Source organism: Dipodomys spectabilis, unplaced genomic scaffold (genome assembly GCF_019054845.1).
Source record: "Dipodomys spectabilis isolate Male_0828 unplaced genomic scaffold, ASM1905484v1 ptg000238l, whole genome shotgun sequence".
NCBI lineage: Eukaryota > Metazoa > Chordata > Mammalia > Rodentia > Heteromyidae > Dipodomys > Dipodomys spectabilis.
The window spans coordinates 1108741-1132548 of NW_024870915.1; the positions used below are offsets into that span (position 1 = coordinate 1108741).

Sequence of the window (23808 nt, forward strand, 5' to 3'; positions counted from 1 at the left end):
CTTGTGTTGGCTATAATTATGTATCTTTCTCTATGTGTGCACGTTTACATCTGTATATGTATGTGTGTATTTGTGTGTATGCTAACGTGCAAGTGAACCTACATAAAGGCATATACACATATATATGCATATATAAATGAATATACAAATACAAATATATGTGCATATATATGTATATCAGATGTTCAGTGATTTAATCTATAGTTCCTAGCACATAGTCATTCTCACAAAATGTACATGATAAATTGCTCTGCAGATCTGTGATCTATTATGGATATCCTTTGTACTCACTTCCCCCATTAGTTTTTGACCATCCCTGTGAACAACTTCGGTCTACTTTCCATAGGACAGCTTTTTTTTTCATTACAGGTAGTTACTAACTGATAATAAAAGAAAAAAGGTTGCTTGTAAAAGAAAAAAAATTCTTGATTATAGCCATTCTACCTGGGGTGAGGTGATATCTCAATGTTGCTTTGATTTGCATTACTTTTATGGCTAGAGAGGTTGAGCATTTATTCATGTGACTATTGGCCATCCTTCTTTCATCTTCAGAGAAGTTTCTCTGTAAGTTTTTAGCCCACTTATTTATTGGGTAGTTGTTTCTTTGAAGATTTGTTGTTGGGGGATTTAATTTGTTGATATCCAGGTAGACTTTAGATATGAGACCCTTGTCTGTTGTATGGTTAGTGAAGATTTTCTTCCAATCCGAGGACATTCTATTGATCTTGCTAGCTATGTCCTTTGCCATGCAGAAGCTCTGCAATTTCATGGAATCCCATTTGCCCATTTTCTTTGATTTGTTGTGTTTCTGGGACTCTATTAAGGAAATTTTGGCTTGTGCCAAGGAGACGTAGGGTTTCTCCTTTTCCATCCTGTAATGTTTTCAGAGTGTCTGATTTGACTCCAAGGTATTTGATCAATTTGGAGTTGATTCTGGTGCAGAGTGATATATAAGGATCTGACTATTTTTCTGCAAGTAGTTAACCAATTTTTCCAGCACCATCTACTGAAGAGGCTGTTAGATGTTGGAGGAGATGTGGACAGAAGGGAACCTTACTGCATTGTTGGTGGGAGAGTAACCTTGTTCAACCATGTTGAAAAGCAGTATGGAGGTTCCTCAAAAGACTCTACATAGATCTCCCCTATGACCCAGCAATCTCACTTTTGGGCGTTTCACCAAATGATCACAAATAAGACCACACTAAAGCTACCAGCACAACTATATTTATTGCAGCATTATTTACCATAGCTAAGACATGAAACCAACCCAGATGCCCCTCAGTAGATAAATAGATCAAGAGAATGTGGTATATACACACAATGGAATTCTATGCCTCCATCAGAAAAAATGACATTGCCCCATTTGTTAGGAAATGGAAAGGCTAGGAAAAAATTCTATTAAGTGAAGTAAGCCAAACCCAAAGAAACATAGGTTTCATGGTTAACCTTATTTGCAACAACTAGTATATGTCTGAGTCAAGCAGAAAAGGTCAGATAGGTTGATGTTAGGGACATGAACCCTAAGATATGTATTCAAATGTTTTTAATGCGATTTTTTCTAACATATTTAAAGATTATTTCTTTGTTGCTTTGTATGTCCCTCCCCCACGGTATAACCCCTGCTTTCACTGTATTTGATGTTGGTATAATTTGTAGGGGGTGGGTGGGAAATAACAATTCGTTTAAATAAGGATACGGGTGGACCCTTTGCAACACTAATATGTACAAGTACTTATGTCGAAAAACGAACTTTACTACTTTGGTTGGGGGGAGTATTTGATATGGGGGACAAGGAGGATTGGAAGTTCTGGGAAGGAGAAACAAAGGAGGACGCTACAATGCTTGATAAGAAATGTACTCATTATCTTGTCCATGTAATTACAACCCCTCTGTACAGTATTTTCACAATAAAAAAGAAAAAATAATAAAAAGAACAAAATTTTTAAAAATATATAAAATAATCTTGTAGAAGATTAAAAAAATAAAAGAAAAATAATTTTAGGTCACAGGTTAAAGTATCTTATCCCATTCCAATGATTCCTATGAGATAAAATTTATAGTAGAAGTAAAAGTGAAAAGGAACTCCTAGATATGTTATTTTACCATTTAGAATGGCAAAGAATAATATCATGTCACTGTCATAACTCTTAAAGAATGCAAGGTTAACCGATGGTTGCTTTCATGTTCCCACAAAACCAGTAGATCCTGAAGCATAATAGTAGCCCAGCAGAAATTCTAAGTAGCAGACATGGGGCATGGAAGAGAAAGAGAGGAAATGAGACAGAGTGAAAGAGAGAGAGAGAAATATCATAATATTGAAAGTGAATAATAGATAAACAGGAGCTGCATGAGAATATTCATACTGCTATCTTTAGACTCTAATGTGTACATTTGCAGGTATTTGATATTTGTAATCCATCAACATGAAATATAAAGTTATGTTGATAAAAATAAAAGTGACTCAGAAGAAATTATAAATGCAAAAACGATCTTCACAGCAGCAAACTCTCAGAGATATTTCATGACTTTGAAAAGGATAAAGTGGCTGAAGTTACTATAAATTTAGAAGTACAACAATTCACAAAAATAGAAAAAGATATTTATATATTTCCTTATATAACCCAAAGCAAAAGGAAAATGTTGTTTAGATGATTTTTTTAAAAAACACAGTCTCTCAAGTGCTAAGAAGTTGGCTCAGTGGTAGAGTGCTTGCCTTTCATGCATGAGGCCCTGGGTTTGATTCCTCAGCACCACATAAGTAGAAAATGATGGAAATGGTGCTGTGCCTCAAGTGTTAGCGCTAGCCTTGCCTGAGGAACAGCACTCAGGCCCCAGAGTTCAAGCCCCATGATCAACAAAGTCAAAATAAAACAAAACAAAACAAAACACAGTCTCTCACATTTGTGGCCTCAACTCTGTAATACTGTTGCTTCAACGTAGGGCTAAGATTTTAGTTGTGGACATGTATCAACTCTCCTGATTCAGACTCTACTTGATCATTTTTTAATAAATATTTTGTTCTTAATTTTCCTAGTTGTAAATTCACATGCACCTATAAAAAAATGTTTTGACCACCCCAGTAACCTTCTCAAAGTACCTCCTAATGATGATTAACAAAAAGTTGTATTATATAACAACAAGTAAAACAATGCTACAAAGAAAACCAATAATTAAATAATGATTAATAAAATAAAAAACAAAACAATTACCAGTGTTTTTAGTATTTGAAGTGCACTACATATTAGATTTTACTATTTTCTCATATTCCTGTACATTTTAAACCGCCTGAGATTATGATGTTCAACAAGATTTTTATAGGCTATGAATAGTCTTCAAAGTTACACACTAAGGTTATTATTTATGGCTCACCTCAATATTTGTTTATGGCTTATATCATCTCTTGTTCCTCGCTAAAATATAAAGTAAGGAATCCCTAAATTTTAACAAGAACTGTGTAGTTAGCAAGTCTTAACCCTTCATTCTGCTTCTTTACACAAAGACTTTGCAACTTCTCATTAACAAAATTTCTATAAATTCTGAAATGTACATACTTAGCACTATATGTCTGCTAACATAAATCTTAAATACATTATAGAAAATTTGATACCTGCCAAACAGTCCTAATTTTGGCATATTTAAGCAAATTCCTAAAATTAAATAGATATAAAACACTAAAATTTTTAACAACCCTTAACACTTGCTGCTGTGTTCATTATGACATGTGCCTTGTATAGAACAATTGAATTATTTCCCCTACACATCTCTTGAACCGCAAATATCTGGAATTATTTTGTTTTTGACATGTCCATCTTGACATTATTCTTAAATGTGTGCTTATGTAAGAAGTACATGGTTCTAAAATTTCAAAATTCTTCTAAACTTACTTTTTGTTGAATTGCCTAGCTTAAGAAAATCAATTACACTTTATATATAAAAAATATTCTGTGCTCAATTCAGCATCACATAAACTAACATTGTAATGATACTGAGAAGATTAGCATGGCCCCTGTGCAAGGATGACAGGCAAATTCCTGAAGCATTCCATAGTTTTACAATAGATGCTGGAGGGGATGTGGACAGAAGCGAACCTTACTGCATTCTTGGTGGGAGTGTAAACTTTTTCAACCATTTTGGAAATTAGTATGGAGGTTCCTCAAATGACTCCACATAGATCTCCCCTATGATCCACAAATCCCACTTTGGGGCATTTACCCAAATGATCACAAACAAGACCATACTAAAACTATCAGCACAACTACTACAATTATTGCAGCATTATTTAAGATAACTAAGATATGGAACCAACCCCGATGCTCCTCAGCAGAAGAATGGATCAAGAGGATGTGGTTTATATAAACAATGGAATTCTATGCCTCCATCAGAAAGAATGGCATCACCCAATTTGTTAGAAATTGGAAAGATATGGAAAAAATATTAAGTGAAGTAAGCCAAATCCAAAAGAACACAGGTCCCATGGTTTTCTTAATTTTCAATAACTAATATATGTATAGTATAAGCAGAAAAGGTCAAAAGGTATGTCCATATGACCAGATAACATAATGTTCCGGGAAATGAAACCCAAGATAGGGATACAAGAATTTTTCTCCTTTTTGCTATTGTTTCTAATGTACTTATAATGTGCAATGTGATTTTTTGTGTCTTTTTATAGGTTCCTCCCCATGCTATAACAAATGTTTTCACTGTATTTGAAGTTGGTGCGCCTATATCTTGTATATATGCTCTTCTAATTTGGGGAGAGGAAGGAAAAAATCAAAATGCCTAAATAGGGATACAGGTTGACCCATTGTAACAATGAGATGCACAAGACACTATGCTGAAAAATGAATGTTACAATTTAGGCAGGGGAAGGGGGGAGGGCAGTGCACTTGTGGAGGTGCGAGGGAAGGAATGGTAGGGGAAAAATAAAGGAGGAGGTAACAATGCTTGTTAGGAATTGTTCTCATTACCTAGCTCATGTAAATATGACCCCTGTGTACAGTATTTTTACAATAAAAAGTATAAAACTTTTCTAAGAGGGAGGAGTTTATTTCCTTTCTTTTGCTTATATAATATTGTTAACAAAGAAATTAATGCAAAACACTGATATGAAGATATTTAGAATGGATGTATGTGTGTATGTGTGTGTGTGCATGCGCGCGCAAGTAGCATGCGTGTACAGGAAATTGCATTTCTGTTGGCATGCTCAGAATTTGAAATCGCAGCTTCAAGGTCTTGCTAGGCCTTTCCTCTCTAGATTGGTGAGCTACTATATAAGCTACATCTTCATTCTTGGCCCTATGCTAGTTCAATAAATTTTTGAAAAATTATCTCATGAATTTATTTTGCCTTGATTGGGTTCCAACTGTTATCCACAGATCTCGGGCTCCTGAGTAGATGTCTGGAGGAGTTAGGATTACAGGTGCGACCATCCAGCACAAGGTTTTCAGAATAATTTCAAAAGTAGAAGAAAATTTACTTCACAGGGTCCTGTTTTATCATCTCCTACTTTGAAAGCATTTTGGGTGATTGTATATGAATTTTTTAGGTTTTTGATTCTTAAAAGTCAGTTAATGATAATATTTAAAAGTTTTAGTACTTTTTAAAAAGGAAACTGGAAGTTTCCTCAATTTATAAGCTCAACTCTACATGATAACCCAATCTCACCAACACAGTCTGTGTTGAAGACAAAATGTAACAGAAAACAATCACCATGGACATTAATTGCTATGCTATTATTTCTTGGACAATATGAATATTGAATTGAGAGTGTAAGAGAATGGAGAGATTTTACCTACCTTTTGTGTACTGCTAAAAGGCTTTTGGAAACTTTGCCTCATTTCCTTTCTCACTGTATGTCTTTGGGTCATCTACTTAAGGCATTTAATTACAATTTTTCCCAACACTAAAATGGTAATAACATTAGCATTATAACAAATATTATCTTAAGAATTAAGGGAAATAAAACTTGTGAAGTACTTAACCTAAACTTCTGTGAAGGAGCTTTGAGTTTAGCCAGCAGTTTTTTTTAAATACTAAATAGAATGCAATAAGCATTACAAAAACCATTAAATGTAGTGAGAAACCAGAAGTAATGTTATCTATTGACCATGTTCTGCTTCCAAGGAAACCAGGGTGATAACTTCTTATTCTGTAAATCAAACTGGTTATCTTATATCTTACGTCTTGGTAGTGTAAAAGTATCAGGGAAAGAATAATGAATGAATGTTGTAGACTGAGGTGAAGTCCATATGAAAATGTGAAAAACTGATAAAACATAAAACTACCTTCGCGATATGTTGTGGTTTACATTTTAAGGAAGACCTAGAAGAATGAATTCTCTTTTTGATATCCTAGCATAGTTCCTTAGAAGTAGGAACTCTTTCTTCCTTCTTGTAGAGGCATCATCAGATGAGAGGAACTGTATTTTTTTTGTTTGCTTCCTTCCATTTATTCTTCAGTTTGAAATCTGAACTACTTGAGACTGAAAGAGAGCAAGGGAAATTAGACACATAGACTTTGGAAAGTCCAATTAACATAAAATAAATAAAATGCATATAGCCTTGTTAAAGGACTAAATAAATTGAATTATATGGTCTCAAGCATTAACAGAAAATGATTTAAGCAATATCATTTTATTGAAAATTGAAAAATGTTAGGAGTGGCTTAATATTTTTCTATCTACTACCTTGAATTAATTATTGATTTTGTATAGAGAGATTAAAGATGAGATTAACAAGAAACTTGATTAAAATTGGACAAAAGTTCTGAATAGACATCTTTTCCATAAAGCCCTGAAAATCGCCAGTGGGCTAATAAAGTTGTGTTTAATACAACTTCTATGCTGGCTTAATGGTTTGTGAACTGAAATCATTAGAGAAATGTAATTCAAAATTACTATGATAAGGAGTTCCGGGAAGATGGCGGAGGAGAAGCTGGAGGCTAAACAAGCTCTCGCAGAGAAAAGAGTTTTATTTTATTTTTTTAAAATTTAATTTTTTTTTGTGAACATACTGTACAGAGGTGTTACAATTACATGGGCAGGATAATGCGTACATTTCTTATCAAGCATTGCAGCCTCCTCCTTTGTTTACCCTTCACATCCCTTCCCAATCTCCCCCCTACCCCCCCACCCATTCCTCCCCCCTCCCCCCCACACCAACGTTGTAAAGCTCATTTTCTACATGACAACTTGTACTTCTCATTGTTGCAAGAGGTCCACCTGTATCCTTAAACGACTTGTTTTTCCCCATCTCCTCCACAAGTTATACTGACATAAAATATAGTGAAAGCAGGGGTTATACTGCGGGGGAGGGACATACAAAGCAACAAAGAGATAATCTTATAAATGCATTAGAAACAAATGCATGAAATAAAAAAGCATTAAAATACATATCTAAGGGTTCATTTTCCTAACGTCACATTATCTGACCTTTTCCGCTTGACTCATACATATACTACATATTGCAAATAAGGGAAACCATGGGACCTATGTTTCATTGGGCCTGGCTTACTTCACTTAATATAATTTTTTCCAAGTTTTTCCATTTCCTAACAAATGGGGCAATGTTATTCTATCTGATGGAGGCCTAGAATTCCATTGTGTATATACCACATTTTCTTGATCCATTCATCTACTGAGGAGCATCTGGGTTGGTTCCATATCTTAGCTATGGTAAATAATGCTGGAATAAACATAGTTGTGCTGTTAGCTTTAGTGTGGTCTTGTTTGTAAACATTTGGGTAAATGCCCAAAAGTGGAATTGCTGGGTCATAGGGGAGGTCTATGTGAAGTCTTTTCACGAACCTCCACACTGATTTCCAAAGTAGTTGAACAAGTTTACACTCCCACCAACAATGCATTAAGGTTCCCTTCTGTCCACATCCCCTCTTGCATCTGTTGTTGTTAGAGTTCTTGATTATAGCCATTCTAACTGGGATGAGGTGGTATCTCAATGTTGTTTTGATTTGCATTTCTTTTATGTCTAGGGAGATTGAGCATTTTTCTTCCTGTGTCAATTGGCCATCCTTCTTTCTTCTTCAGAGAAGTTTTTCTTCAAGTCTTTAGCCCACTTATTTATTGGGCAGTTGTTTCTTTGAGGATTTGTTGTTGGGGGATTTAATTTTTTGAGTTCCAAGTATATTTTAGATATGAGACCCTTGTCTGTTGTATGGCTAGTGAAGATCTTCTCCCAATCCGTACGCTTTCTGTTGATCTTGCTAGCTATGTCCTTTGCCATGCAGAAGTTCTGCAACTTCATGCAATCCCATTTGTCCAACCTTTCTTTCTGGGAAGATGACGGAGGAGAAGCTGGAATCTAAACAAGCTCTCGCATAGAAAGCAGTTTTAGAGTTCCAGTGAACAGTCCTAAGCCAGAGAATCACACCAAGTGTGCCATCACAGGACAGAGAGTCAGGCCAGAGAGAGAAAGGAGTTTTAGAGCTCCAGCGAACAGACTTAAGCCAGAGAATCACACCAAGTGTACCATCATAGTGCAGAGAGTTAGGCCAGAGAGGGAAAATCCAGGCAAGGAGACAGATCTGAGCACTTGCTAGCAGCCGCCACTGCGGGCTACAGTGGTGGTGGAGGTGGCAATAGCCGCCATACCTGCAACACAGAGAGTCCAGGACAAAGGAGCCAGACATTGCATGTGAGTGTATTCTACTGAACACCAACAAGAACCGACAAGGAGCAGACATCTTCATCCTGCAGTTCACAGACCAGAGATGATCTAGGAACAAAAATGCAGTGTGAGTAGAAGCCTAACTTCCTCACTCCTTCTCAGGGAGCAGAGGAGGGAAGTCCACCCCTCCCCGCCATTACAGGAAATCTCCATGTTTGATACTGACAAAGCTTGGCTGACCTGCTAGCTCAAACACAGGCCTTGGAAGAAAACTAGAGTCATATAGCAGGTCACAAGATCCTAAAGTGACATGCCAAACTCAGCTCCATCCAGGGAAAAGTCACCCAGCTCGGGCCGCCAGCCCCAGGAGTGGGTTTCTTCACTGGGTAATCAGAGCCAGAGGCTGCCCCTCTCTTTAGCAGCATGGACAATCCATTGAAATTCAGTAAACATAAACCCTGAGAGTGGCTCCAGGCTGGGCTCTGTGAGTCTCTCACAAAGTCTCCTCAGGGAAAAGCTACTGTTTGCTAAAAGGCCTCAACTCTACCCAGAACCTAGCCTCATCAGAGCATCTACAAACAAGAGGAAAAAGCCATCTCCCTCTTTTGTGATACTCAAAGCAGATCTCCCTCCCATTGAACTAGCCAGGGGAGAGGATCACAAAATCCTTTGTACAGCATAGCATTTTTCTGCCTGTTCAAACAAACTGCTTAAGAAACCAACTAAGCCACAGGAAAATCAAATACCACAAGCAGACCAGAGACTCCAACAAGAGGCTGGTTATGGACACAAGGGATATAAAAGATCTTCCCACCACTCCCAAAAAAATCAAAGAACTTGTTTTTTTCTCTGTTTCTTCTTCTTCTTCTTCTTCTTTTTTTTTTTTTTTTTTGGTACCTTTCATAAAAATATTTTTCTTCTAAAACTTTTTTTTTAATTTTTAATTTTTACCATTTTGAAAAAAAAATTCTATACTAGTAACTTTTTTCTCTTCCTCTTATAATTTTTATTTTAGGAGTATATGTGTGTGTGCATTTTTCTTTCTTTTTTGTTCTTTCTTTTCAAAAAATATTTTTGTTTTTTGTTTAGCTCTACTGAATGTCTGATTTTTTTTCTTTTTTGCTCATTTTTTTCACCTTTTCTGCTCTTTTGCTCTTCTTTGTGTGACTTAATTGTTGTTCTGCACATCCTCAGATATACCCATAGTCGATTATTAGACTTTATCCCCCATTGTGTACACATTTAATCCACAAATTTATTACTCAATTCAAAGCCTCTTAGACTTAAATTCCTAGCAGTATTACCTCTTTATACCTATATAATATTTTAAGTATTTTTATTTTTAAGGTTTTCATGTCTCCTTTATATCCCTCCCGTTCTCTCATTATACCCACGTTCTTCTCTGAATATTTCATTTTCAATCTACATATTTTTAATCATTACACCTTTTATTTTTTTAATTTTTGCTTTTCTATTTTTTCTTGTCTCTTTTTTCTCTTTCTCTTTCTTCTTTTTTTCTCTCTCTACTTTTATCCTATCCTACCTCTTTCCCACTTTGCTATTAGGACTTAGTTAAGTAAACTCTCCCTGGTCCTTCCCATATTTCTCTTTTCCTATTTTTACCCACATGTCTCCCTAAAACTAATAATTTCTGGTTTTCCAAATTCTACTTTGCGGTTTGTAGCCCATTATTATATAGTTGTTTGATGTTGAATAGGTATATCTGTTGAACTAGACTGTATCTGCAGACTTTTGATTGTGGATCTACAGACTTTGGTTGATGCTTGCCTTAAGATAGTGTTCTAGCACAAAACTGGTGTTACTTTCATCCCAAATGGGCAGAGTAAGCCGAAAAAACACAAGAAAAATGGCAAGTCCGGGTAGCTCAAATCCCACTCATGACAATCATGAGACAGGACAGATAATGAATAATCCAGAGAAGAGTTCACAAATAGCTCTACAAACACTACTGGCAAACATGGTAAATGAAAAGATGGAAAACATACAAAAGGACTCTGTATGAGAGTGATAGAGAGAGAGAGGAGGCAAACGAAAGGTCAATACTGGAAAAGATTGAAAACATACAAAGGAATCTATATGAGCAAGATAAGGAGAGGGAGGAGGAAAACCAAAGGTTAATACCGGAATATCATGAGCATGAGGAAGCTACTCTAAAACTGATACAGGAATTGCATGAGCAGCATGAGGACACTCAAAGAGAAAGGCAGAAATAGCGTGAGCAGGCTGAGAACACACAAAGAGAACTTCACGAATGGCATGAAAGTGAGGAAGCTAAGCAAAGAGTAATAAAGGAATTGAGAGAGCAGGATGAGAATACACAAAGATCACTAAAGGCATTCATGGAATCCATTAAGGAAGAGCTGAAGGATTTCAGGGAGACCAAGGAAACCATAAACAATCACCAAAGTGATTTGAGAATAAACACTGAACACCAAATTAAGGAAGTAAAGAAGTCCATACAAGATCTAAAACAAAGCTTCAACGAAGAATTTGAAGCCATCAAAGCTGACCAATTAGAAGGAAAAGAAATGAAAAACCAAGTAGAAAGCCTTGAGAGCAGGTTAGACCATGCAGAAGATCAAATCTCAGGGAATGAAGACAGCCTAGATATTATAGAGAAAGAACATACAACCATCCAAGACAAGGCCAAGAAATATGTTAGATCTATCCAACACTTGGAAGACACCATCAGAAGGCCTAATCTAAGGATAATGGGTGTAGAGGAGCACCTAGAAACAGAAGTTAATGGTCTAGGAAATTTGTTTAACAGGATCCTAGCAGAGAACATCCCAAACATACAAAAATATATGCCTATTCAGATACAAGAAGCTTTTAGAACCCCAAATAGACCGGACCAGAATCTGACATCCCACCATCACATTATAATCCACATAGGATCAACTCAGAACAAGGAAAAGATCCTTAAAGCTGTCAGGAAGAAAAGGTTAATCACCTATAAAGGGAAACCAATTAGAATCACCTCAGATTTCTCAGCAGAGACAATCAAAGCAAAAAGAGCCTGGAATGATGTATGCCATGCCCTAAAAACAAACAACTATCAACCAAGAATACTGTACCCAGCTAAACTCTCCTTCATAACTGAAGGCCAAATAAAAACCTTCCATAGAAAAAAAAAATGAAACAATACATCCCCACCAAACCAGCCCTACAAAAGATTCTTAAAGATGTCCTACACATAGAAAACCAACAAGACCAAAATAAAGGCCAAGAAACTGCACCCAAAATGAGAAACAAAGAAGGATAAGAAGAACCCAGTTTTAGCTGCTCCCAAGAAGGTGGATAACATGGCAGGAACTCCCAAATACCTCTCAGTCCTTTCTCTTAACTTTAAAGGACTGAACTTTCCAATTAAGCGACATAGACTGTCTAGTTGGATAAAAAAAACAAGACTCTTCTATCTGCTGCCTTCAGGAGTCACATCTTGCCCGTAAAAACAATGTTAAAGGTTGGAACAAAATCTACCAAGCAAAAGGCCCCCATAAACAGGCGGGAGTTGGAATCCTAATATCAGATTAAATAGACTTGAAATTAAAATTCGTAAGAAGAGATAAAGAAGGTCGCTACATACTAATTAAGGGATCTCTCTTTCAGGAGGATATTACAATTCTGAATATCTGCTCGACAAACAATTGAGCACTCAAATTTATCAAAGAAACACTACTTTCCCTCAAATCCCATATAGATCCAAAGACATTAATTTTTGAGTATTTTAACACACCACTCACCACACTAGATAGATCAACTCGGCAAAAACTCAAGAGAGAGACAGCAGATCTAAGCAGCTGCATAGATAAACTAGACTTAACAGACATCTACCGAACATTTCACACAGCAGCATCAGAATACATGTTTTTCTCAGCAGCACATGGAACGTATTCTAAAATAGACCACATTTTAGGCCACAAAGCAAACTTGTCTAAATTCAGAAACATTGAAGTTATACCTTGCATTCTCTCTCACCAAAAGGGAATAAAATTAGAACTCAACACCAAAAGCCACCAAAGAAATTCCGGTATCACATGGAGGCTGAACAACACACTGCTGAATCATGAGTGGGTCATGGAAGAGATTAGAAAGGAAATTCATGCTATTCAACAAAAATGAACACACAAACTACCAGCTCCTCTGGGACACAGCAAAGGCAGTACTCAGAGGCAAGTTTATAGCTCTGAGCTCCTACATCAACAAATTGGAGAGATCTGAAACAAACAATTTAATGACACATCTAAACCTCCTTGAAAAAGAGCAGCAAGATAAACCCCAATCCAGTAGGCGGAAAGAAATAATTAAAATTAAATCAGAATTAAATGAATTAGAATCCAAAAAAACTATAGAAAGAATCAACAAAACAAAGAGTTGGTTCTTCGAAAAACTTAACAAAATTGACAGACCCTTAGCAAATCTTATCAGAATAAGAAGAGAACACACCCAAATTAATAAACTCAGAGATGAGAATGGAAACATCACCACAGAAACAACCAAGATTCAGAACATTATAAGGGAATACTTCTCAAAACTTTATGCTAATAAGTTTGAGAACTTGACAGAAATGGACCTTTTCCTAGCAAATATTGACATGCCAAAACTAAACCAAGACGAGTTAAACCATCTTAACAGGCCCATATCAAGCATTGAAATAGAAACAGCAATAAGAGACCTCCCAGCTAAGAAAAGTCCAGGACCAGATGCTTTTACAGCGGAATTTTACAAGGCCTTCAAAGCAGAGCTCACACCAATACTCCTCCAACTCGTCAATGAAATTGAAAGAGAAAGCTCACTACCGAACACATTCTATGAATCCATCATAACCCTCATCCCAAAACCAGGCAGGGACTCATCAAAGAAAGAGAACTATAGACCCATTTCTTTGATGATCATTGATGCACATGGTTATCTCAATAGATGCAGAAAAAGCATTCGACAAGATCCAACACCCCTTCATGATGAAAGTTTTGGAAAAATTAGGCATCCATGGATCATTCCTCAATACAATAGAGGCTATATATGACAAACCTACAGCCAGCATTATACTTAATGGTGAAAAAATAAAACCATTTCCTCTTAACTCAGGAACAAGACAAGGATGTCCATTCTCTCCACTTCTCCTCAATCTAGTATTAGAATGCCTAGCTACAGCGATAAGACAAGATGCAGACATAAAGGGGATCCAAATAGGGAAAGAAGAAATAAAACTCTCCCTCTTTGCAGATGACATGATCTTGTATTTAAAGAATCCCATAGACTCCACTCCCAAATTGCTCAAGCTGATTCAAAACTTTGGCAAAATAGCAGGTTATAAAATTAACCCCCAAAAATCAATGGCTTTTCTGTATGCCAACAATGAGAAAAGTGTCCCTGCAATTAGGAAAGCAACTCGATTTGTAATAACCCCACAAAAAATAAAATACCTAGGAATTAACTTAACCAAAGAAGTGAAGGACCTCTATGATGAAAACTTTAAAATCTTGAAAAAGGAAATCAACACAGAACTTAAAAAATGGCAAAACCTCCCATGCTCCTGGATTGGAAAGATTAACATCGTGAAAATGGCAATACTTCCCAAGGCTATCTACAAATTCAACGCAATACCTATCAAAATTCTAACCTCATTCTTCAAGGAAATAGATGAGGCAATCTAAAAATTCATATGGAACAACAAAAGACCCTGAATAGCAAAAACGCTCCTCAACGGAAAGAACACTGCTGGAGGAATATCAATACCAAATTTCAAACTCTACTATAAAGCCATAGTAATCAAAACAGCCTGGTATTGGCATAAGAACAGACCTCATTACCAATGGAATAGAATTGAAAACCCAGAAATGAACCCACAGATCTGTAGCCATCTAATTTTTGATAAGGGAGCTAAAACAATAGAATGGAAGAAAGACAGCCTTTTCAGTAAATGGTGTTGGCAAAATTGGTTAACTAGATGTACAAAACTAAAGCTAGATCCTTATATATCAAACTGCACAAGAATCAACTTCAAATGGATCAAAGACCTCGAAGTCAAAGCAGACACTCTGAAAACATTACAGGATGGAATAGGAGAAACCCTAGGTCTCTTTGGCTCAGGCCGAAATTTTCTGAATAGAGACCCGGAAACACAACAAATCAAAGAAAGATTGGACAAATGGGATTGCATAAAGTTGCAGAGCTTCTTCATGGCAGAGGACATAGCTAGCAAGATCAATAGAAAGCCCACGGATTGGGAGAAGATCTTTACTAGCCATACAATGGACAAGGGTCTCATATCCAAAATATACTAGGAACTCAAAAAATTAAATCCCCCAACAACAAATCCTCAAAGAAACAACTGCCCAATAAATAAGTGGGCTAAAGACTTAAAGAGAAACTTCTCTGAAGAAGAAAGAAGGATGGCCAATAGACACACGAAGAAATGCTCAACATCCCTAGCCATAAAAGAAATGCAAATCAAAGCAACTTTGAGATACCACCTCACTCCAGTTAGAATGGCAAAAATCAAGAACTCTAACAACAGATGCTGGAGGGGATGTGGACAGAAGGGAACCTTACTTCATTGTTGGTGGGAATGTAAACTTGTTCAACCACTTTGGAAAGTAGTATGGAGGTTCCTCAAAAGACTCCACATAGAGCTCCCCTATGGCCCATTAATCCCACTTTGGGGCATTTACTCAAATGTTTACAAACAAGACCACACTAAAGCTACCAGCACAACTATGTTTATTGCAGCATTATTTACCCTAGCTAAGATGTGGAACCAACCCAGATGCCCTTCAGTAGATGGATGGATCAAGATAATGTGATATATATACACAATGGAATTCTATGCCTCCATCAGAAAGAATGACATTGCCCCATTTGTTAGGAAATGGAAAGGCTTGGAAAAATTATATTAAGGTAATTAAGCCAAGCCCAAAGAAACACAGGTCCCATGGTTTCCCTTATTTGCAATATCTAGTATATGTCTGAGTCAAGCAGAAAAGGTCAGATAAGGTTATGTTAGGAAAATGAACCCTAAGATATGTATTCAAATGTTTTTTTTTCTGTCATGCATTTGGTTCTAACACATTTATAAGATTATTTCTTTGTTGCTTTGTATGTCTCTCCCCAACAGTATAACCCCTGCTTTCACTGTATTTGATGTCGGTATAATTTGTGGAGGGGAAGGGGAAAAACAAGTCGTTTCAATAAGGATACAGGTGGATCCGTTGCAACAATGAGATGTACAAATTGTCATGTCAAAAACGAACTTTACAACTTTGGGGGGGGGTATTGGGGGGGTGGGGTGAGGCTGGGAAGGGATTGGAAGGGAAACAAAGGAGGAGGCTACAATGCTTGATAAGAAATATACTCATTATCTTTCCCATGTAATTGTAACTCCTCTGTACAGTATTTTCACAATAAAAAATAAAAACTTAAAAAACAAAAACAAGACAGAAGACCAAATTCCAGAAATGCGTATTTTCTTAGAGGTCATCTTAATCAATTATCAATGGAAATCTTTGAATTCTTAAATATTTGACCGCATGTGGGAGATGGTTGAAGAGAAAGAAAATGTCACCACTCTGTTAGGAGTTCCAATATCACAATATGAATTAATCAAGCACAAATTTGTAAGAAAAAGGGAAAACAATTATTCCCACTGAGGGATTCGTTTGTTTTGCTGTAACAGTTCTTGATTTAGGTGCTAGCAATTACCATTCAATTGATCCAGTCCCACAGCTGAGTTGATATTGACTGCAGTATTCCCACATGAAGGAAAAGAAGAAATTTACAAAAGTCTGATGAATTGAGTTGAAAGTGTTGTAATAGGGATATCTGAGATTTAGACACAGATGAAGAGGTGGATTTTCTTTTCTAAAAATCTCCCATTTTTAGTCTGGTGCCAGTGGCTCACAGCTGTAATCCTAGCTGCTGAGGAAGCTGAGATCTGAGGATGGTGGTTCAAATCCAGCCTGGGCAGGAACATCCCTGAGACTCTTATCTCATTTAACCACCAGAAAACCAGAAGTGGCACTGTTGCTCGAGAGGTAGAGCACTCAACTTGAGTTGAATAGCTGAGGGACAGTGCCCAAGCCCAGGTTTCAAGCCACTCGACCACAACTACAAAAATCCCCCCTTTCTTGGACTGCCTACATTTTATCCTAACATTCAACAAATAAGCCATTTTATCACCCACTACCTTTAAGTCCTAACCTAGATACTGAAAATAAAATGATTTGGTATCTTTTGTCAAAAGATTCATATTTGAGGAAACAAATACCATTAGTAGTAACTTTTTTTCCAGTCCTTGAACTCTGGGCCTGGGCCCTGAACATGGGTATGCTGGTAGCTTTCATGCGAGCTTGTTGTTATTTTTTGGATTACTGCCGTTGAGGGAATTACTGGATCTTAAGGGAGATCTACATTTAGTCTTTTCGGGAAATTCCGTACTGCATTCCAGAGTGGTTGAACAAGTTTAATTTCCACCAATAGTGTAATAGAGTTCCCAATTGGCTACATCCATGCCAGCATTTGCTATTGTTAGTTTTCTTGATAATGGCCACTCTAACTGGGATGAGGTAGAATCTGTCTTGTTTACTTGTAGAATTGTGGGCACCTTCTAGCTATCATAAATGAATGAATCCATGAAACCTATATTGTTCTGAGCCTGCATTCCTTTCTCTTTTCTTTTAGTATAATTTTTTCAAGCCTTTCAGTTTCCTTAATACTGGTGAAAAGTCATCCTTTCTCACGGGGAATGGAATTCCAGTGTGTGTGTGTGTGTGTGTGTGTGTGTGTGTGTGTGTGTGTGTGTGTGTGTGTGTATGTGTGTGTGTATGATGACTATAGGCCCATGAGTTTATTTGTAAGCCTTCTGTTTTATGTGTAATTTTGTAATTCCATATTAAATTTTGGTTACTTTCTCTACTGCATTGAAGTATATTTTTGGGATTTTCATGTGTATTGCATTGGCAATTATTTGGGGACAATATTGCATTTTTCTCCATGTTAACTCTTCCAACCTGGAGCATTGAAAGACTTTCCATTTCCTTGAATCTCCTTCAATTTCCCTTTTTATATTTTTAAAGTTTTCACAGTAGAGGCCCTTCACATTTTTAGGTAAATTAATTAATTCCTTGTTTTGTTGTTATTGTTGTTGTTTTGTTTAGATTTTATTTTATTTTGAGACTAATACATATGAGGTTGTTTTTTGGATTTCAGCATGGATCTTCCCATTGTTGGTAACACAGAAATAATACTGATTCTTGTGGTTTTGATACCCTGCTACATTACTGAAAGTTAGCATCACCTTTACTAACTTGAGGGAGGAAGCTATAGGGTCCTTTAAATACAGGATCATTACTTATGAGAAAAGGTATAGTTTTACTTCCCCTATTTGGATCTCCTTTATGTTTTTCTCTTGCCTATTGTTCTTGCTAGAAAGTCCACAACCATTTTAAAGAGTAGTAGAGAGAGTGGACATCCTTGTCTCATTCCTGATTTTAATGTCTTCATGCTTCCACCATTTGGTAAATGCTAATTATCTCTGTCACATACATACTGAGGAATGTTCCATGTATTCCTAGTTTCTCAGACCTTTTAATCATAAAGGGCTATTGGAGGTTCTTAAAAGCTATTTCTACATCCATGTAGACGATTATGTATTTCTTGTCCTTGCTTCTGCTGATGGTTTGTATTATGTTTATTGACAAGAATATTGAATCCAATTTTATCCTAGGATGAATCCTATTTGATCGTACCATATGATTTTTTTTGTTAATTGCTGAAATTGTTTGGTGAGAATTTTATTAAAAAGCATCAATGCTTACCAAAGAGTTGGGTTAATAGTTCTCTTTCTTTGGTGATTCCCTATGTGATTTGGGAAGAGTCTAATTCTAGCTTCAAAGAATGTGTTTGATAATTCCATTTTCCATTCTATTCCATTGAAGAGATAGGTCTGAGTATTGTAAGTTCTTTTCAGGCCTTAATTTCATGGTAAATTAATTCAGTCCTAGATTTTTCTGGAATGGATAGTGGTTTATTGCATTTCATTTTCAATACTTCTTAGGTGTAACTACTTGGTTCAGATTGTGTATAGGAAAGCATCAATTTCTCCAGGATTCTCCAGGCGATTGGCATAAGGTTTTCAAAGTACTCTCTTATAACATTCTCAATTTTGCTTATATCTGTTGTGTTGTCTTATTTTTACCTCTAATTTTCTCTCTTTGGGTGAGTTCTCTTATTGTTTTTGGTGGGATTTTATATTATGAAGGTGATATATAGAGAGATGGGTTACATTTACATAAGTAATGAGTATATTTTTAACAGTGCTATCCCTCCCTCAGTTTTTCCTGCTTCCCCCAACCCTGACATTCCCCTCCCCCAAAGTAGTGAAGTTCATTTCTAACATAGTGTCTACTGTATATCACTGGTGCTTTGGTTGATCTTTGTCCCACCATTTCTGTGATTTCCCTTCCCTTCCCCAAATCAGATTAACATGTATAAGACAAAGGGTTGAGAAAACAAAAACAGTTACTACAGAGAATAAACCAAAGGGTGAAAACTAAATAGAAATAAGTAAAAAGAGTTCACTATACAATCATCTTTTATCCATTTTTTGGAGCTCCTTTCGATAAGCATCATTTTTATATGGTGATATTCATATTGCTATTGAGCTATTGTAAATAGCCTAGACATATTCTAGTTTTTCCAAATGAGTGAAAACCTGTAGCCTATGATTCTTTGGGTCTGGCTTGTTTGACTTATTATGTTTTCCATGTAGTTCCATTTCCTTACAAATGGGGCAATGTCATTCATTCTGATGAATAGTGTTTTGTTGTGAATATATACGACATTTTCTTGATCCATCATTGCTGGGTCATGGGGAGCTCTATTGAGGAACCTCTATATTTCTTTACAGAATATTTGAACAAATTTACATTTCCACCAGTAGTGTAATAATGTTCCTTTTTGGCCACATCCCCACAAGCCCAGTATGTTATTATTAGTTTTCTTCATAATGGTCATTCTAACTGGGGTGAAGTGAATTCTCAATGTTGCTTTGATTTGCATTTCTTTTATGGCTAGATGTTGCATATTTCTTCATATGTCTACTGGCCATGCATATTTCTTCTTCAGAGAAGTCTCTCTTTAAATCTTTAGCCCACTTATTAAGAGGGATGTTGGTTCTTTGAGAATTTGTTTTTTTGGGGGGGTTAACTTTTGGGGCTCTAAATATATTTGAGATATGAGGCCATTGTGTGTTGTAGAGAAAGTAAAGATCTCACAATCTGCTGGCTTTTTATCTATATACCTATATAAGTTCTCTTCTTAGTCAGATTTGGAAAGGGTCTCTCAAGTCTGTTAATTTATTTAAAAAACCAACTCTGATTTTTTGATTCTTTCCATGTTTTATTTTGTCTTTATTTAGTTATTTCTGATTTTTTTATTTGTTTCTGTGTACTGCTTTGTGTCTGAGTCTGTTCCTGTTTTCAAGGACCTTGAGGTGCATAATTAAAATATTCAATTGAGATTTCCCCAGTTGCTTGATGGACATCCTCAGAGCTATGTATTTTCCTTGAAATACTGCAAATACCAGAGGAGCTGGTAATTTGTGTGTTCATTTTTGTTAAATTCCAGAAACTTTCAGATTTCTTTTTTTTTGGGGGGGGGGGCGGTTGTGGGGCCTGAACTCTGAGCCTGGGTGCTGTCCCTCAGCTCTTCAGCTCAAGGCTAGCACTCTACCACTTGAGCCACTGTGCCACTCCCGGCTTTTTTTCTTTGTGCTTATGTGGTGCTGAGGAATCGAACTCAGGGCCTCATACATGCAAGGCAAGCACTCTACCACTAAGCCACCTTCTCAGCCCCTCAGATTTCTTTTCTAATACCTTCAGTGTCCCATTGTTCATTCAGCAACATGTTGTTCAGTCTTCATGGGTTTGACAATTTTTTATTTGCTTTAGCCATTTAATTCTAAGTTTGTTCTCTTATGATTTGACAAGATATGGGAATTCAATTAATTTTTCTTTGGACAGAATATCTGTGTGACATAGGATATGTTCTATTTTGGAAAATTTTCCATGAGCTGCTGTGAAGAATGTATATTCTGATGCTGAATGTATATTCTATACATGTCTGTTAGGACTAGGTGGTCAATGTAGTTATTTAGGTCTGCAGTTTCTTGGTTGAGTTTTTCCTTGGATGACAATGATTTGTTGAGATGTGTTTTTAGGTTAAGTAGTATTTGGTTGATGAAGTGGTATGCTCCAGGATTCAGGGTTTTGATATTTAGACTCTACATATCCTACTAATGTAGAGCTGCCATTATCAGTATGTAATGTCTCTTCTAACTAATTTTAATTTGAATTCTATTTTATCTTATGTTAGTAATTCTACTTCAGCCTGTTTAGGGTATCCTCTGCTAGAATTCTGCAATAAGTTTCCTATCCATTTTGTTTCCTGCTCCTCTCCTTGATACCTATCTTCCCCATGTTTTATCTTCTAACTGAATCTTGAAGTTCCTGCAAGATCGTTTCTTATTTCTTTGATTGGTTCTAAATGATTATCTCTTCTTTCCTATTAGACCTATTCAGTCTTTGATGCTTGAGATTATCTTCTATGTAATCTATTCTCTGTGGAGAGATTCTTCATAGTTTTTTATTTATCTGTCTTCAAAACGGTCACTTTATAAGGCTTTTATCTTTATTAAGGTTTTGTTTTTGGGCTTGTGTGGACTTTCTTTACATCTTTTCTTTGAATAGGGGGGTTGGGAGTTGGTCTTTTAATTGTGTCTTCTCTCATAAGTTTTAACTAGACATCTATTTTTTCCTAGGACTCCCTTGCCTTCTCAGAATTTACTTATCTTTCTCTTTGTAGTCTCCCTGAATTATTTTGCTAATATTTGGTTGGTCTCATCTTGTTCACAAATTTCCTTGTAGAGGTTTTGTATCTTTTTGGTAATCACATTTTTCAGCACTATTTGTAATGTATTTTGAGAACTACTTTCTATGTCCTTGATTGCCTGTTGTAATGCCTGCTTATTTACTGTGTGAATTACACTACCTTGATATCACTTTTTTTTTGTATTTTTCTGATTTGAAGGATGTCTTGGCTTTCATTTAGAGCATCTATGATCTTAATATTTGACTCTCTGTGTTCTTGGTTGATTTGCCAGGTGTTGGTATAGACTTCTCTTATGATTTTCTGGAATTAGGTTTTTGTCTAGCCCATTAAGTGTAGGAGGAGAGATCAGTTGTGGTGAGATGCTGTCATGTTAATACTTGTGGTTCCAATGACAGTTTGAGCTGTCCAGTGGTAAAGTGAAGTGTGTCTGTGTTTGGATGTGGCTGTATCTGTCCCTGATTTTTTTCTCATGTGGCCCTTTTATTTCCCCCTGCAGCTCTGCTTTTGAACATGTTCCCCCACCACAGTCACAGCAGTCACCTGACTAGCTGGGTAACTTTTCATAGATTTGTGTTTTTTTGTGATGATAATATAAAATCTTTTTATGTATTGTGGATCTATATATAATTATAGCTGACTTGCTTTGACCTTTTAGAAGTGGAGTACCTACTAGGACTCTAAATCTCTGTTTCATTAGATAGAGCTAGGGTAATTTTCTGTTGTTTCTCTGCCATTATTTTTCCACTTCCTCAGGTTCATTTTTTATTGTGGAGTTTTTCACCTAATTTTGGGTATGCGATGGTTGTACCAGGTTATTTTCTTTTCTTCTGTTTGTGTTACTTTGAAATAGTGATTTCAGCCTTGTATGAAGAAACAGTAATAATATGAATTGTAAGTTATTACATCGAATGAAAGGGAGCAGACATTTTAACCTATTTGCTATAAATGCATTGATATTAAGCAAAGCTAATAAAAATGATTACTTCTTTACTTTTCAGAGGATGAGTATAGTACTCTTGGATATCTTGTAGGAAAAGAAATTAGACTCATTACAACTGATGCCTTACATTGAAATTACAGGCTAAACTTTCTCCTTCAGCAGGCAAATTTTCATTTCTTTCATAATAGTATTATAATATCATAATACCTGAATGTTGATTTGTTTTCGTCTGCTATTTTCAATTCCATTCTTCATCCATTAGGAATCCAGGTCTTTGAATGACCAGTTCTTTAAAATACCTATTTTGCTTATATTATTTTTTGAATCTCAGTAAAATAAATATGAGTTTATGTCTGAGTCTCATCTTTACCTACATTCATGTGAAATGTATGCAGTCTCAAGCAAAGAAACTGACTATTTTACTCTTTTCTGTTATTTAATCTAATCAATAAATCTTTTCTCTTCAGCAATATGTTCTCACCTTTTAGTGTTGATTTTTTCTTTTTTCTTTTTTCTTTTTTTTCTGTTTGTTCTCACCTTTTTTTTTAAAATTTAATGTAATTTTATTTGTGAACATACTGTACAGAGGAGTTACAGTTACATGGGCAGGATAATGCGTACATTTCTTACCAAGCATTGCAGCCTCCTCCTTTGTTTATCCTTGTTCTCACCTTTTATATTGCTCCAGTGAACATGATGTATTTCCAGTACTTTTATAGAAATACATTTAAAGTTTTGAACATGGAGACAAGCCCCCTCCATTATTTCTTTAAACTAAACCCTTTGAGACTCTTTTAGATATAAAAATTAAAAAGTTCAATGCTCAGGTTTATACATGAATACTCTAATGGTTCAGTCAATTAGACACAACAACTACAATACCACAATAAGTCTTAAAGGCACCAAAATATTAGTGTTCATGAATTAGAAAATGACTAGTCAAAACAAAGTTTATATTATATTTGAAAGCTAAAAAATGAAAATTACACTCAGATTTACTGTCAATATCCTATTTCCAAGAATACATTTTTCAGCAATCCGGGAAACAAAAAAATAAGGGTTTGTCACAGAATGAAAGATGTAAAAACAGACTGTATTTGCTTAAGATGATAAGTATATGCAAATCATTTTATTTTTTTCAAAGATACTATAAAATTTCATAAGAGGATTTGTGATCAGAAGTGATAGGTAAGCAAAGTAACTGGAAATCTGTATATGGAAATTTTGCTTTCAATAGAGGATGACAAGTTTCACTAAATGAACCTATAGAAGATGATTTTGTATCTGCAACACACATCCAGTATTCTACACTGTAGACATATTCTCATTCTCTTC

The 23808-nt window shown here is 35.9% G+C and overlaps 1 non-coding gene across 1 annotated transcript; it reads left to right on the plus strand.

Moving 5' to 3' along the window:
- Positions 1–3944: 3944 nt before the first annotated feature.
- Positions 3945–4051, plus strand: LOC122124520. The gene has a single exon (XR_006150582.1). It is a non-coding gene; the product is annotated as a U6 spliceosomal RNA (small nuclear RNA).
- Positions 4052–23808: the final 19757 nt, after the last annotated feature.